Source organism: Haemorhous mexicanus, chromosome 28 (assembly GCF_027477595.1).
Source record: "Haemorhous mexicanus isolate bHaeMex1 chromosome 28, bHaeMex1.pri, whole genome shotgun sequence".
NCBI lineage: Eukaryota > Metazoa > Chordata > Aves > Passeriformes > Fringillidae > Haemorhous > Haemorhous mexicanus.
In genome coordinates, this window is record NC_082368.1 from 1482986 (window position 1) to 1495658 (window position 12673).

A 12673-nucleotide genomic window follows, 5' to 3' on the forward strand; every position below is an offset into this window, starting at 1 on the left:
CCTCCCTAACCATTCCATGATCCCATGAATATGCAAAATGCTGATGACTTCCCATCCTGCACTGCAAACCCATTTACAACAACCCTACAAAAATGTACCAAAGCAGGTGGAAAGCATTTGTTAAATAAATAATCACCTCTGCTAGAGTATTTTCACCAAAAAAAAAAAAAAAATTATGCTAAACACAAGCCTTTGACAACACAGCTCAGACTCTCCAGGAGTGAGCTAAAAGCCTAATTTTCCTGAAAAACAAACAGAAAAATTATCAAAAGATGAAGGCATCCCATGATTTAATGGCATCACTTCAAACAATAGATCTGCCTGCAGTCAGAGCACGAAGCAGGGACACCAAAAATGGGAATAATACATCACAAGTGGGGGAGAAAAAGGAAGTCTAAATGATGCAATAAAAAATAAACCATGTCTTTGAGAGCCTCCAGTTAAACAAGCAAGGGGCCATGCTGTGCATTCATTATCATTCCAGCAGCAATTCCCTGGAGCCTCGAGCCAGCAGCACTGCAGCACACTCCAGGGCAGCAGCAAAGAGCATTTTAAGTAGGTCACCAGTAAATATGATCATGATGGAGCTTTTCTTCTGTTGTTGTTTTTTGTTTGCTGTCAGTCACCGGGGCCCCAAACCGAGGGAAATGCTGGAGAAGGAAAGAACTGATGGAACAGCAGCGAGGTGGGCAGAATTGCAGGGGAAATGTGTGGCAGCCTCCTGAAAGCAGCTGTGTGCTCCTGGGGTCGGCAGCAGCACAAAGAGCAGCTCCAGGGCTCCCAGTATGAACTGAGGACAATGGGGAAATGCAGGCTGGGATGTTAAGGGCCGGGGATTTAATGGGATCAGAGCATTATCCTCTTTCCTTTCAGTTTCCTTTTCCCACCTCTCAGGAGTTTTGTGCTGAAGAAATCAACCTCAAAGCACTCACCCCAGTGACTGCCAGGAAGGGGCAGAAGGAAGGAAGGGGCAGAAGGAAGGGGCAGAAGGGGCGGAAGGGGCGGAAGGGGCGGAAGGGGCGGAAGGAAGGAAGGAAGGAAGGGGCGGAAGGAAGGGGCGGAAGGAAGGGGCGGAAGGGGCGGAAGGGGCGGAAGGGGCGGAAGGGGCGGAAGGGGCGGAAGGAAGGAAGGAAGGAAGGAAGGAAGGAAGGAAGGAAGGAAGGAAGGAAGGAAGGAAGGAAGGAAGGAAGGAAGGAAGGAAGGAAGGAAGGAAGGAAGGAAGGAAGGAAGGAAGGAAGGAGCCCTCTGGAGCTCTGGGGAGCATTGTTTGCTGTGTAGGGATGGGACAGGGAGGTTGCCTGTGGCTCCATGTGCTGGGAGGCCGAGGCCAGGGGAGGATGGTGAAGGGCAGCAGGGTGCCACCAGCACAGACAGCCCCAGACTGAGCAGCCACTCTGCCCCAGCAGGACCATGCCCCATTCCCAAAGCCCATCCCCTGGCCCTTCCCTTCCCCCTGCACTCCTGGATCCAGAGCTGGGGCTGGGGCTGGTGAGGAGCTCAGCCCTGCTGCCCCTCCTGGCACAGCCACAGCAGGATGTGGCTGTGGCACCTCTGGCAGCAGCTCAGGTGTGAGCCTGCTGTGCTGGGACTGTCCCCACACATCCCCACAGCCTCCCAGCCCTGCTGTTCAGGCAGCCCAGGCTGGCACTGGGCTCACTCCCAGCCCTGCCCTGCCCTGGTGCCTCAGCACTTTTCCCAGATCCTTTCAGGTGACATTTTCCACCATGGAATATTTTAATTTTTTAAAGTACCTGAAAAGGATCCCACAGCTCAGAGCCCAGCATGGCTCAGAAACTGGGAATAACACAATTCCCAGAGCCTTCCTGGGAGGGGAACAGCAGCACCACCAGGATTCTGCCACCACATCTGGTGGGGAGAGGAGCCCAGACTCCAGCTGGCTGTTCTGAGTGGGATTTATCCCAGAATCCCAGAATGGGAAGGGACCTTAAACCCACCCAGTGCCACCCCTGCCATGGCAGAGACACCTCCCACTGTCCCAGGCTGCTCCAAGCCCCAGTGTCCAGCCTGGCCTTGGGCACTGCCAGGGATCCAGGGGCAGCCACAGCTGCTCTGGGCACCCTGAGCCAGGGCCTGCCCACCCTCACTGTAAAAAGCTTCTTTATTTGGGTGGAAAAAAATTGGGTTTTCCACATCATCAGTACCCTCTGTTTTGTTTCTCTCACCTAATTCAGCACTAAACCATCCCATGTGGATAATAAATGATTACAGCCAGCTCCCCAGCTCTGGGCAGGAGCAAAGGCTCTCAGCCTGACTCCAAGCACAAAGCAGATTTACACAAAATTTGCCTCAGCTCATCCTCAATGCATCTGTTTTCAAAAGGGGGAAAAAAGCAATGTTTAAGCAACAGCTAATCAAAAATGATTTAAGGATCTGAAGGGCTGAAATGAAGCCAACACATTAAAACTCACCACAAAATTACCATAACTGCACTTATGCAAATCTTTCTTATATTACATCTAAAACCCAACACTGCTTAATTTAGGAATTTGGCAGAGCAAAGGGGAAAGAGGAGAGCCATGGACCAAACACGCTCAGAAATGTGGGTAAAAAATGACAACCTGGTGTAGGAGGATTTGTACACAGAGCAACACTCCAGGCTCAGTGGATTGAGTTGATCTACTTCAGTTTTACACCAGGAACAGGATTTTTTTCCAGCCTGCTTTACAGCACAAAATTTAACCTTTAGCTCACAGCTTCAGTTCTGTATCTGTTGCAAAACACAAAATAAAAGCTCTAAAATCTGTCAAGCAATAAATGGTTTTTCCTTGTTTTTCCAATGCAGCCATGTTTAAATTTTAATTTATTTGACCTCAGCTTCAAAAGGAATTGTTGGGAGCCAATATTTTTGCCAAATATTTAGTATCTGATTGAAAAGGTCCTCAGACATTTCCAAAAATGCAAAGTCCCAAGCTCAGGGTCTTTGGCACATCCAGATTTTATCAGTGAGATCCTCCAAATATCCTGGAAAAACCCAAACCCAACCCCCCCTCCAAAGCATATGTGAAAAATCACTAATTAGAATCACTAAATAGACTGAAGTCATTAAATAGAATAATTTTCTGGGATCCCAATGACTTCTGACAGAGCAGCCACAGAAATGCCTTTTGGAGAGCAACTCAGATCTGAGCTCAGGAGATGCAATGAGCTGAGCCAGAGGAGAATGGGAGGAAAGGAAGCTGAAAAGAGAAGTTTTGGCTCTGCTGAAGATGCCACAGAGCAAAAGAGCAGGAAAGCCTTGTTAATGTGCATTTTCATGATACTTTGTTTTATATAAGAATGTAAAAAGTCTCTGGATCAAATATCTAATACATTAATCAAAATAAATATTTAATATTCCTTTGAATATTAAAGAGAAAAATGCAACTTTTCCTTATTGTTTCAAACATGACCAACCTACTAATCCCCTTTATTTTATTAAATTTCCATGTCCCTAAAAATATTAAGGCCTTGAAAACCATCTCTGTCCTCATTTTTACAGAAACCTCTTTGGGACTGACCCTGAGAGCTCTCCCCAAACTGAAGGAGTGCAGTTAAAGGCAAAGCTTTTCCTAAGCTTGGCTCAGGCTCTGGCTCTGGAGCACATCAAGACCTTTATGGGAATAATGAGAGCCAAGGTGGGAAAGCAAGGTGGGAAACTGTGGTATTCACATTTTCTGGAAAAATCCCTTCACCCAGGGTTTTTCTCCTGGGAAGCTGAGAAGCCTCAGAGAAAAGGAAAACAATTCTTATCTCATTTGCTTCTCCTGTGCTGTGCCCATGTAGAATGTGTTTGGAGATTGTTTACCCACAGGTGATTGTTCCATTGCATTCTGCTGGGAGTTGTTTTCACTCTTTGGCCAATCAGGGCCAGGCTGTGTCAGGACTCTGGAGAGAGTCACGAGTTTTCATTATTATCTTTTAGCCTTCTGTAAGTATCCTTTCTGTATTCTTTAGTATAGTTCAGTTTAGTATTCTTTAACATAATATGTATCATAAAATAATAAATTAACCTTCAAGAACATGGAGTCAGATTCATCATTCCCTCCTGCCATGGGGCACCACACAAATACAAGAGGAAAGCAAGGGGGGAAACCCAGCCTGGAGTGTCTCACTGGGAACAAAGGGGCTGCACAACTCCTGCTAATGTTTTAGCATCACCCACGAGGCATTTTTGGTGTCTGAGGCTTTGAGAGCAGCTCCTGGTGCTGCCAGCCCAGCCTAGCCCCTTCCCAGAGCCCAGGGAGGAGCCAGGAACAGCCTGGGCTGGGATCCCAGCACTGGAGCACAGGTGCTGAGCACTGAGCTCAGCAGGAGGTGCCCAGGTTGGGAGCTTTGTGCTCACACCAAAAGCCACCTGTGTCTGTTTTGGGTCCCCCCAGGGGGCTGTCTGCAGCAGCAGCTCAGGGCTGCACACCCAGGTGCAGCCAGGGGGGTTCTCCCTCTCCAGGAGCTCCACATCCCTCTGCCCTCCCACGAGGGCACTTGGCACAAACCTCAACCCCCTCCCCAAACCACCCCAGCACGTCCAGGCTCTCTGTGGCTGAGCTTTGGGCTGTTCCCAGTGCCCAGCCTGTGTGCCAGGGCAGCTGCTGGGGCATTCAGGCTGTGCCAGCCTGGCAAGGCTGTACCAGCCCAGGCAGTGCCAGCCCAAACCCAACCCAAACCATTCTGGGATTCTGGGATGCAGCAGAGGATTTGGGGCTATGTTTGTACCATCCAACACTTCTTAGGAGATGCTTCTGTCAGGTTTTAACGGTGGCAGGGTGATGGTTCATGGAATCATAGCCAGGCAGTGCCAGCCTGGGCAGGGCAGCCAGGCTGTGCCATCTGCTCGGGCAGGGAGAGGCTGGGAGAAGGAACCGAGGCAGGATCAGCACCATGGACACCCCCCAGTGCTGCAGAACCTGCCCCGGGCCTGGGAGGGCACAGCTGGGCACGGCCCGTGTGTGTAGGGACACTTTGGGGTCCTGTGTAGGGACACTTTGGGGTGATGGGGGTGGGGCTGTGGCCCAGCCTTATCCCCAGTGCAGGACAGGTGACAGCAGTGACAGCAGTGAGCCACGGGGCACCCAGGGAACAGAGGGCACCCAGGGGGCACCCAGGGGGCACACGGGGGCACTGCATGAACAGAGGGGTACAAAAGGCTGGGCTAAAGAACAAGAAGGACAGATGCCTGCAGCCCTCTGGTGTGACAGGATGTTGCTCTGGATGGAAGCTTTCAGAAATTGTATGGTGACACTCTGGGTGTTGAGGCCATCTCAGCTGTAACAGCCATGTCCTGGCCTGACCCCACAGCCTGGGCACCAGGGGACAGGGACTGTCCCCTCTGCCCTGCTCAGGTGAGACCCCACTGTCACTGTGATATTTTATGAGAAATCCCTTCACCAGGATTTTCCTCCTGACAAGCTGAGAAGCCTCAGAAAAGAAATGTTAACAATAATTATCTGATTGCTTGGAATGTGGTTTGGAGGCTGCTCACCAACAGGTGCATCTTTGATTGGTTCCATGTGAATTGTTTTTAATTAATGCCCAATCCCAGTCCAGCTGTGTCTGACTCTCTAGTCAGTCACAGGGTTTTTATTATTCATTCTTGTTAAGCCTTCTGCTGTCTCCTTTCTCTTTCTTTAGTATAGTTTTAGTACAGCATTTTCTTTTAATGTAATATAATATCATAAAATTACAAATCAACCCTCTGAGAACATGGAGTCAATTCTCATCTTTCACCTTGTCCTGGGACCCACAACTCTGCAGCAATTGCTGACCACACCCCACCTGCAGAGCCCAGCACAGGAGGGACCTGGAGGTGCTGCAGTGCCCAGGGAGGCTCCAGGGTGATCCCAGGGATGGAGCAGCTCTGCTGGGAGAGCTGGGGGTGTTCACCTGGAGAGGAGACCAGGGGTGACCCCACTGCAGCCTTGCAGGGCCTGAGGGAGCCCCAAGAAACATGGAGAGAGAGGATTGCCAGGGGATGGAGGGACAGGGAATGGCTCCCAGTGCCAGAGGGCAGGGATGGATGGGATATTGGGAATGAAGAATTGTTCCTTGGGAGGGTGGGCAGGCCCTGGCACAGGGTGCCCAGAGCAGCTGGGGCTGCCCCTGGATCCCTGGCAGTGCCCAAGGCCAGGCTGGACATTGGGGCTGGAGCAGCCTGGGACAGTGGGAGGTGCCCTCCCACCCTGCAGGGCTTTAAGATCCCTTCCAGCCCAAACCATTCTTGGATTTTGAGATGCAGCAGAAGATTTGGGGCTATGTTTGTACCATCCAACACTTTTTAGGAGCTGCTTCTGTCAGGTTCTAACAGGGGCAGGGTGATGGTTCATAGATTCACAGAATCATTAAAGCTGGAAAAGACCTTTGAGATCAAGTCCAACTGTCAGTCCAGCACCCTGCTCATCACTCCAGTGCCACACCCACGGGGTTCCTGAACATTTCCAGCAAAAGCAAAAAGTGTGGATTTCTGTCAAACTTTCCAAGTGTTGAATGAGCACTGCGGCTCAAGATTGAAAATAATAATTTGTGATAGTTTGTGATAATGAATCCACTGAGCAGAGCCCAGAGCCAGACAAGGAAGAGGTCTGTAGTACAACAAACTTCCATTTTCCTATTCCCACATCAGAGCCTGTGCTGAAGGAAATCCCCAGTTCCCAGCACCAAAAGGGAAGCTGGACTGGGCAGGGTGGCTGTGGGATGTGGGGTGTAGGATGCAGGAATTCCAGATCCTCAGGGCTGATTACCATAATTGCTTTCTGGTCATAAATGTCTCAAGGACAGCAGGGAGCTGGACAGAGCCTCATAAATGATACAGAAAATGCTGAGGGCTCTAAAAATAAAATTCATATTTAGGGGTCTGAGGCTTCTGAAACCCTGAGGGAGGAGCAGGAGGAGTAGAAGGAGGATGAGGATGGCTTTGAGTTTTCTACTCCAGGACTGGCTCACCTCTTCTGACAGTCTCAATGCTGGTTTTTTCCCCCCAGAAAACAAAAAAAATCCAGTTCCACCCTCGTGCTTTAGCTTGTCCAAGGATGGAAAGGATTCACCTGTTTAACCTAGCAGATCCTTCAGCTGGGGTCAGGGAATGAACTGGGAAACTCAAAGAACTCTGCAGAAGGTCAGTGAGAACAAACATCATTTGTACAATATCACACTGGGCTGGTGGGCTGGAGAGCACCTGTGGCCACTGGAGGGGACTTCTACATCTCTGGGGAACACCTCTGGTCACTCAAGAGGATTTTTGGGTCACTGGAGATCTATTTCCCAGGAATTACAGTTACTGAGGAAACTTGGGTTCAAATTCCCAAAGATTTTCTGAACACAGAACAATTCCAGGAAACCCCAAGTGACACCATGGCAATATCAATCTCCTTCAGCACCTCAAGCCCCAAGAGCTTCTTTTTTACCAAGAGCTCCCTCCCAGGAGGACCCTGAATATGGAGCTTCAGCATCCAGGAGCTGCTCAGAGAAGGGAAAGCACCAAGGTTACACAGGGCTGCTGGAATCAGGGACAAAAAGGAATAAAATTGAATCCCCTTTCCAGAGGGTTTTGTACAAAGTTGGTGCTGGCACACAATGGTAGCAGGGCACAGGCAGATTAGGGAAGGAAAACTGACCAAAAAACCTCTCTGGACTCAAAGGAAGACCATGGAACACAATTAATTGTTACTATTTATGTTATCAGACACAAGAATTGACTTTTAGATGCAGAGGCTGGGACTCAAAGGATTCACACAAACTCATCAGCCTGGGGAGAGCCCAAACCCCTCCCCTGTGTTCTCAGTGTCCCAAATCCAGCACTGAGCTGTGGGAAATGGATTTGTAGAAAATTCTTCAAGTCTGATAGAAGGTTTACATTGTATGCATCTGTGTGTAAACCTTGAGATAAGAAATGCCATGGAATAGGACAGACAGTGTTGAGAGAGAAATGGAACTGGAAACAAGTTTCAAAGGATGGTTTTGTAAATAAGACTGGATACTTTAGAGAAATAGAACTCTGAAAGATGCATTGTAATAAAATTCATGAAAGGTAATTTGAGATGATTGGCTTTAAGGCATTTACAGCATGGTGCAGCAAAAGCTGATAAGCTAAGAAACACAGTGCATTGTCATTTAAAATAGTTACCTTTTGATTGTAACAGTGTGAATTAGAACATCTGCATTGTCTCACCCCTCACATGAGACTAAAAATGGAATAAAAGTTTTTAAGACACCTCTCAGTTGCCCCATCTCTGGGTCAGCAAAAGGCTTAATCCAACACTGAGGGAGACAAATACTTTTTTGCATGTCAGGAACACATTGAGAAGTGTAACAAAAAATACTTTTTTCCACAGGAATGTGAGCTGGGGAGGCTTCCCTGGCCAGGGACCCACCCAGAGATGGAGGACGAGCAGCAGCAGCAGTGGGAAGATGAGTTTTAAGGAAGGGAATGATCCTCTTCTTGCTGAGTTCCCTTCCCACAGGACTAGTGCTTGGAAAGAGTTGCAACAAGAGTTTTCCAGGATGTGCAAGAATTAAACCAGAGACAGTCTCAGCAGGGTGCTGTAATTCCACCTCTCCGTGCCCTGCAGTCACTCAAACCAACAAATCTTTCTTTTGTTTTGCCAAGAAAAACCCATTTCTCAACCCAAGTACGATTGTGAGGCTGACAGAGGAATTACCAGAGCTGATCACTGGGGGATCACAGGGTGCTTTGGGTGGGAAGGGACCTTCAGGATCACCCAGTGCCACCCCTGCCATGGCAGGGACACCTCCCACTGTCCCAGGTGGCTCCAATTTACCTGTGTAATTCTGTAATAAATGTGATTTCTGTATAAATCCCACCTGCCCAGCCACATCCCTGTGTTACAGTGACACTAAATCCAACAGCCAAACCTTTCCACTTCCCCAGCCAAAGAAATTTCTGCCACCTCCCTCATGCAATGAAGTGCAGGGATGGAGGGCAGGAGGAAGGGACAGGGGGATGTGACCTTCCTGAGCAGCAGCAGGAGCCCTGTGTGGGGCAGGACCTGGAGCCACAGCCCTGGGGCAGGCTGAGATGCCCCTGGGTGAATTCCTGCTCCACCAGCACCTGAGCCCACGCTCCAGGGTAAGGCCCAGAATGAGGAAAATGAATCCAGGGCACAGTGATGATCAAAACTGGCTGACAGGTCCCAAAGAGCAATGGAAAACATAAAATTATCCTCAGGCAAGTGATTTTCTGCTGGAGTTCTGCAGGGATTGCTTCTGACTGCTCTTTTAACTCCCCCTTCCCTCCAGGAATCCTGGAAGGAACCCAAGGGCTGTGGCTCAGACAATGTGGGGATTTGGGAACAAAAGCCCTGGAGAGCAGGGCAGCCACTCCCTGATCCCAATGTGTGGGCAGGCAAAGAGGACAAGCCCTGCCTGCTCCCAGAGGGCAGGGAACGACCCCTGGGAACAGGATGGGCCTTGGGCACCTTCCCTGGGGACCCCTGAGCACCCCCAGGGCTCAGATCACCCACATGGGGGGGACCCCATACAGGTGGGAGCACAGGGAGGTGACCACAGCTGGGTCACCTCAGGTGAAGGGCACCTAGAGAATCCTCAGTGCCCTGCACTGCTGACTCCAGACATCTTCTAGAGCCTGAGGGGCCCTGAGGATGTAAAATGGAAAGGGAAAATAGAATCCTTCCCTTGTACAGCCACCCCTCTCCTCCAGCAGGAGCTCCCAGGAGCTGCTCCCTGCCCTGGCACACCAAGGATGGGGGCACTGAGCTCTGAGCTACTGCACAGCTCCTCTGCTTCCTGCTGGGCACCCAGGGCAGAAACACAACCCAGATGTCACACACCTGCTCCTGCAAGGGATCACTGGATCCTCCCAACTGGTCCAGGCACCCACTGACCCCAGCCCTGCTGGGCTCTGGCAGGAGGTGCCCAGCCCTGGGGTGGAGACAGCCAGGGAGCTCCCAGGGGAGCTCAGGCCATGGACAGTGCACTCTGCCCTGCAGGCACACAGGAACCTTCCATTCACTACAGCCACACCTCAGGCAGCTTCCAGCATTTCCACTGGCAATTCAGCTGCGTGGTAAAAAACCCCACATCCAGCTGACTCAGTAGGAGTGTGACCTGAACTCCTGTTAACTCACTAAAAATGTTACAGCTCACAGCAGCCACATGGTGGATTTCCCCTGTATCAACACTTACCTGTGAACCACAATCTCCAAGTAAGACAGCTCATACCAGGAATAACTTTTAAAAGACACAGCTTTGCAAAGCTTTCATGGGTGATGCAAAGAAATGTGAATCAGGCAAAACATTCCCAAACGTTTTTGGTTTTGGGCTTTTGTGCCCAAAAGCAGCTGCAGAATGCAGCACTGAGAGATGTCACCTCTGTAATTGTTCTAAAATGTCCAAGCTATTTCTTGCTGAAAATGTCCAAAATTCCCAAACAGAAGGGTCAGCATTTAAGTTCCCAGTTCAAAGAGTTTGGAACAAAAAAATAAAACCTGATAGAAAGCATCTGGATGAGAAGGTTTGGGTGTCCTCAGCTCAGGTGACACCAGCAGCCTCCTCCTCCCCCTTCCTACACCACAGATGGCACTGAGCTCCCACGGTTTTACCACACACAGGTACAGGATCATCACCTACACCACCCACACCACCACAGGTGCCTGGGACACCTCAGCCCTGCCAAAACCTCCCAGCAGGGATTCAGGATGGGTGCTGGGATGGCTGGAAATGGCTTTTAATGCTCAGAGAGAGCCCCAGAATCCAGGGGAGCTGCTCCCACACCCCGGCTAGAGCAGAGCTCTTAAACCCCACCCTGGGTGGGATCTCCCAAGCAACTGAACTTTTAGGCTGGAGATTTTCCTGCTGCCTCCAGCCTTAGCCCCTCCTCAGGCAGGGCAGAGAAACCCGACCCCAGGCAAGGCACACCCACAGCTAATCCTGCTAATGAGGAATTCCCTGGCTAATGAGGAGTTCTCCGGTGCCTCAGCACAGGCTCAGCTAATCCCATTCTCTGACAGGAGTTTGTGACCCTAGGAAAATGGAAAGTGATGGAAAACATGAATACATTCCTGAATGTTTTGATTTACAGATATTGCTTTGAAGAGGGAAACCATGACATTTATATATTTGGGAAATTAAATGCAAGTTGTCCTGGGCATTGCCCTTCATCCAGGAACTTTTATTGGATGTTGGAGAAAAATGGGCTTCTACAGCAGCTCTCCCATTTACCCAGCAGTGCTGAGATTTGTCATTTGAAGCACTAAAATAATGCTAATATTGTGTTAAGTGGAGCTGATCAGCACATAAATGTATTTAACTGCAATTCTCCTGCAGACAGGGATTAGATTAAACCAAACTCTTTTTAAAGACAGAAATGTCATTGTTAAAATCAGCCTAAGAAACTGGAAATCAGCAGTTCCCTCCTTTAGGAGAACAATGTGCAACGTTTCAGGCTGATGGTCACAACATCCTTTGTTAAAATGAAACCTCTGCCTGAGGCTGAGTGGGGGACAGGTGACACAAGGGCTGCTGCCTGGGGGACCCATCCAGGCAAAATTTTGGGTAACTGGACAACTGAACACAGGAGCTGGAGTGTCACCAACAGTGTCACAGCCTGTCCCCACACCAGAGAGCTGGCAAGGCCCTGAGGAGCATCAGCCACCTGAGGGTGATGGGGGATGAAGAACTCCAGGGACTGCCAGGATCCCAAACAAAGTGCACAGCTGTACAGAATCTCCTGAGCCTGCAAGAGCAGCTGCCTTTGCCATGAAATGAGATTTAGGTAAAAGCAAAACCAGAGAATGTTTTCTGTTCAGCACTGAATTTCCCCAAACAAGTTACACGAGTGCTGAGAATTCCTTTCCAAAGGCCTCAGCCCCTGCCCAAAGAAGGGCCAGTCCTGAGCTGCACACCGTGGTGCTGAGGGGGGGCTGGACCAGCACAGTCTTCTTGAATTCATGGAAAAATACCCAGGGACCTCAAGTGACCAAAATCCCCTCTTGTTTTCCTGCCACTCCCAGCTCTGTGTGGAGATTGACCTGTAAAGGCTCTCTCAGTCCTGTGGAGCTTGTGGGCAGCAAAGCCAAGGCTGAGCAGCACCATTCCTCTGGGAACCTGCTCTGGAGCAGCCAGGGAACAAGCCAAAGATCTGCTCACTGCACACCCTGCTTCTCCCTGGAGCTCCTTCCTGTGCCTGGTGCTGCTGTGGGCAGCCTGGAATTCACTCCTGGGATCCAGGTGACTCCTGCTGCTCCAGGAGCTCAATCCCAGAGAGCCCCATACCCAATCACCAGCTTTGGCTCAGGGATTTACAAGACAGACAGACTTCAGGGAGCAGAGATGACATTGCACAGCAATGATTTACTGCTCAAGCAATAAATCACCTGCTGGTGATTTATGGTACTGGGGCAGGGGTCAATCTGAGCAAAGAAAAGCTCCATCTTCATTTTAAATACAACGAGTTTTTCTGTAGGAAGCCCTCAGGAGCCATGGTGACACCCCAAGTGCACCTTCAGTGGCATTTGTCCCCCAAACACCTGTGGCTGTCACACACACACAGGGAAGGCAGAAGAGGCAACCAAGTGTTGTAGGTAAAAAGTGTGTCCCAAACATGCCAGGAAGAGAAGGTCACTGTGGCATCCCAAGGCTGCAGTGAAGCACCACAGTGACTCCAGGGATGGTCCCCACTTTGGGAGGGGTGTCCAGCAGCCCC

The 12673-nt window shown here is 50.0% G+C and overlaps 1 protein-coding gene across 4 annotated transcripts in view; it reads right to left on the minus strand.

Annotated features, from left to right (window-relative positions):
- The window catches only part of MYO1D (myosin ID), a 158692-nt gene that overhangs the window by 43536 nt on the left and 102483 nt on the right, over positions 1 to 12673 (minus strand). The window lies entirely within an intron of this gene.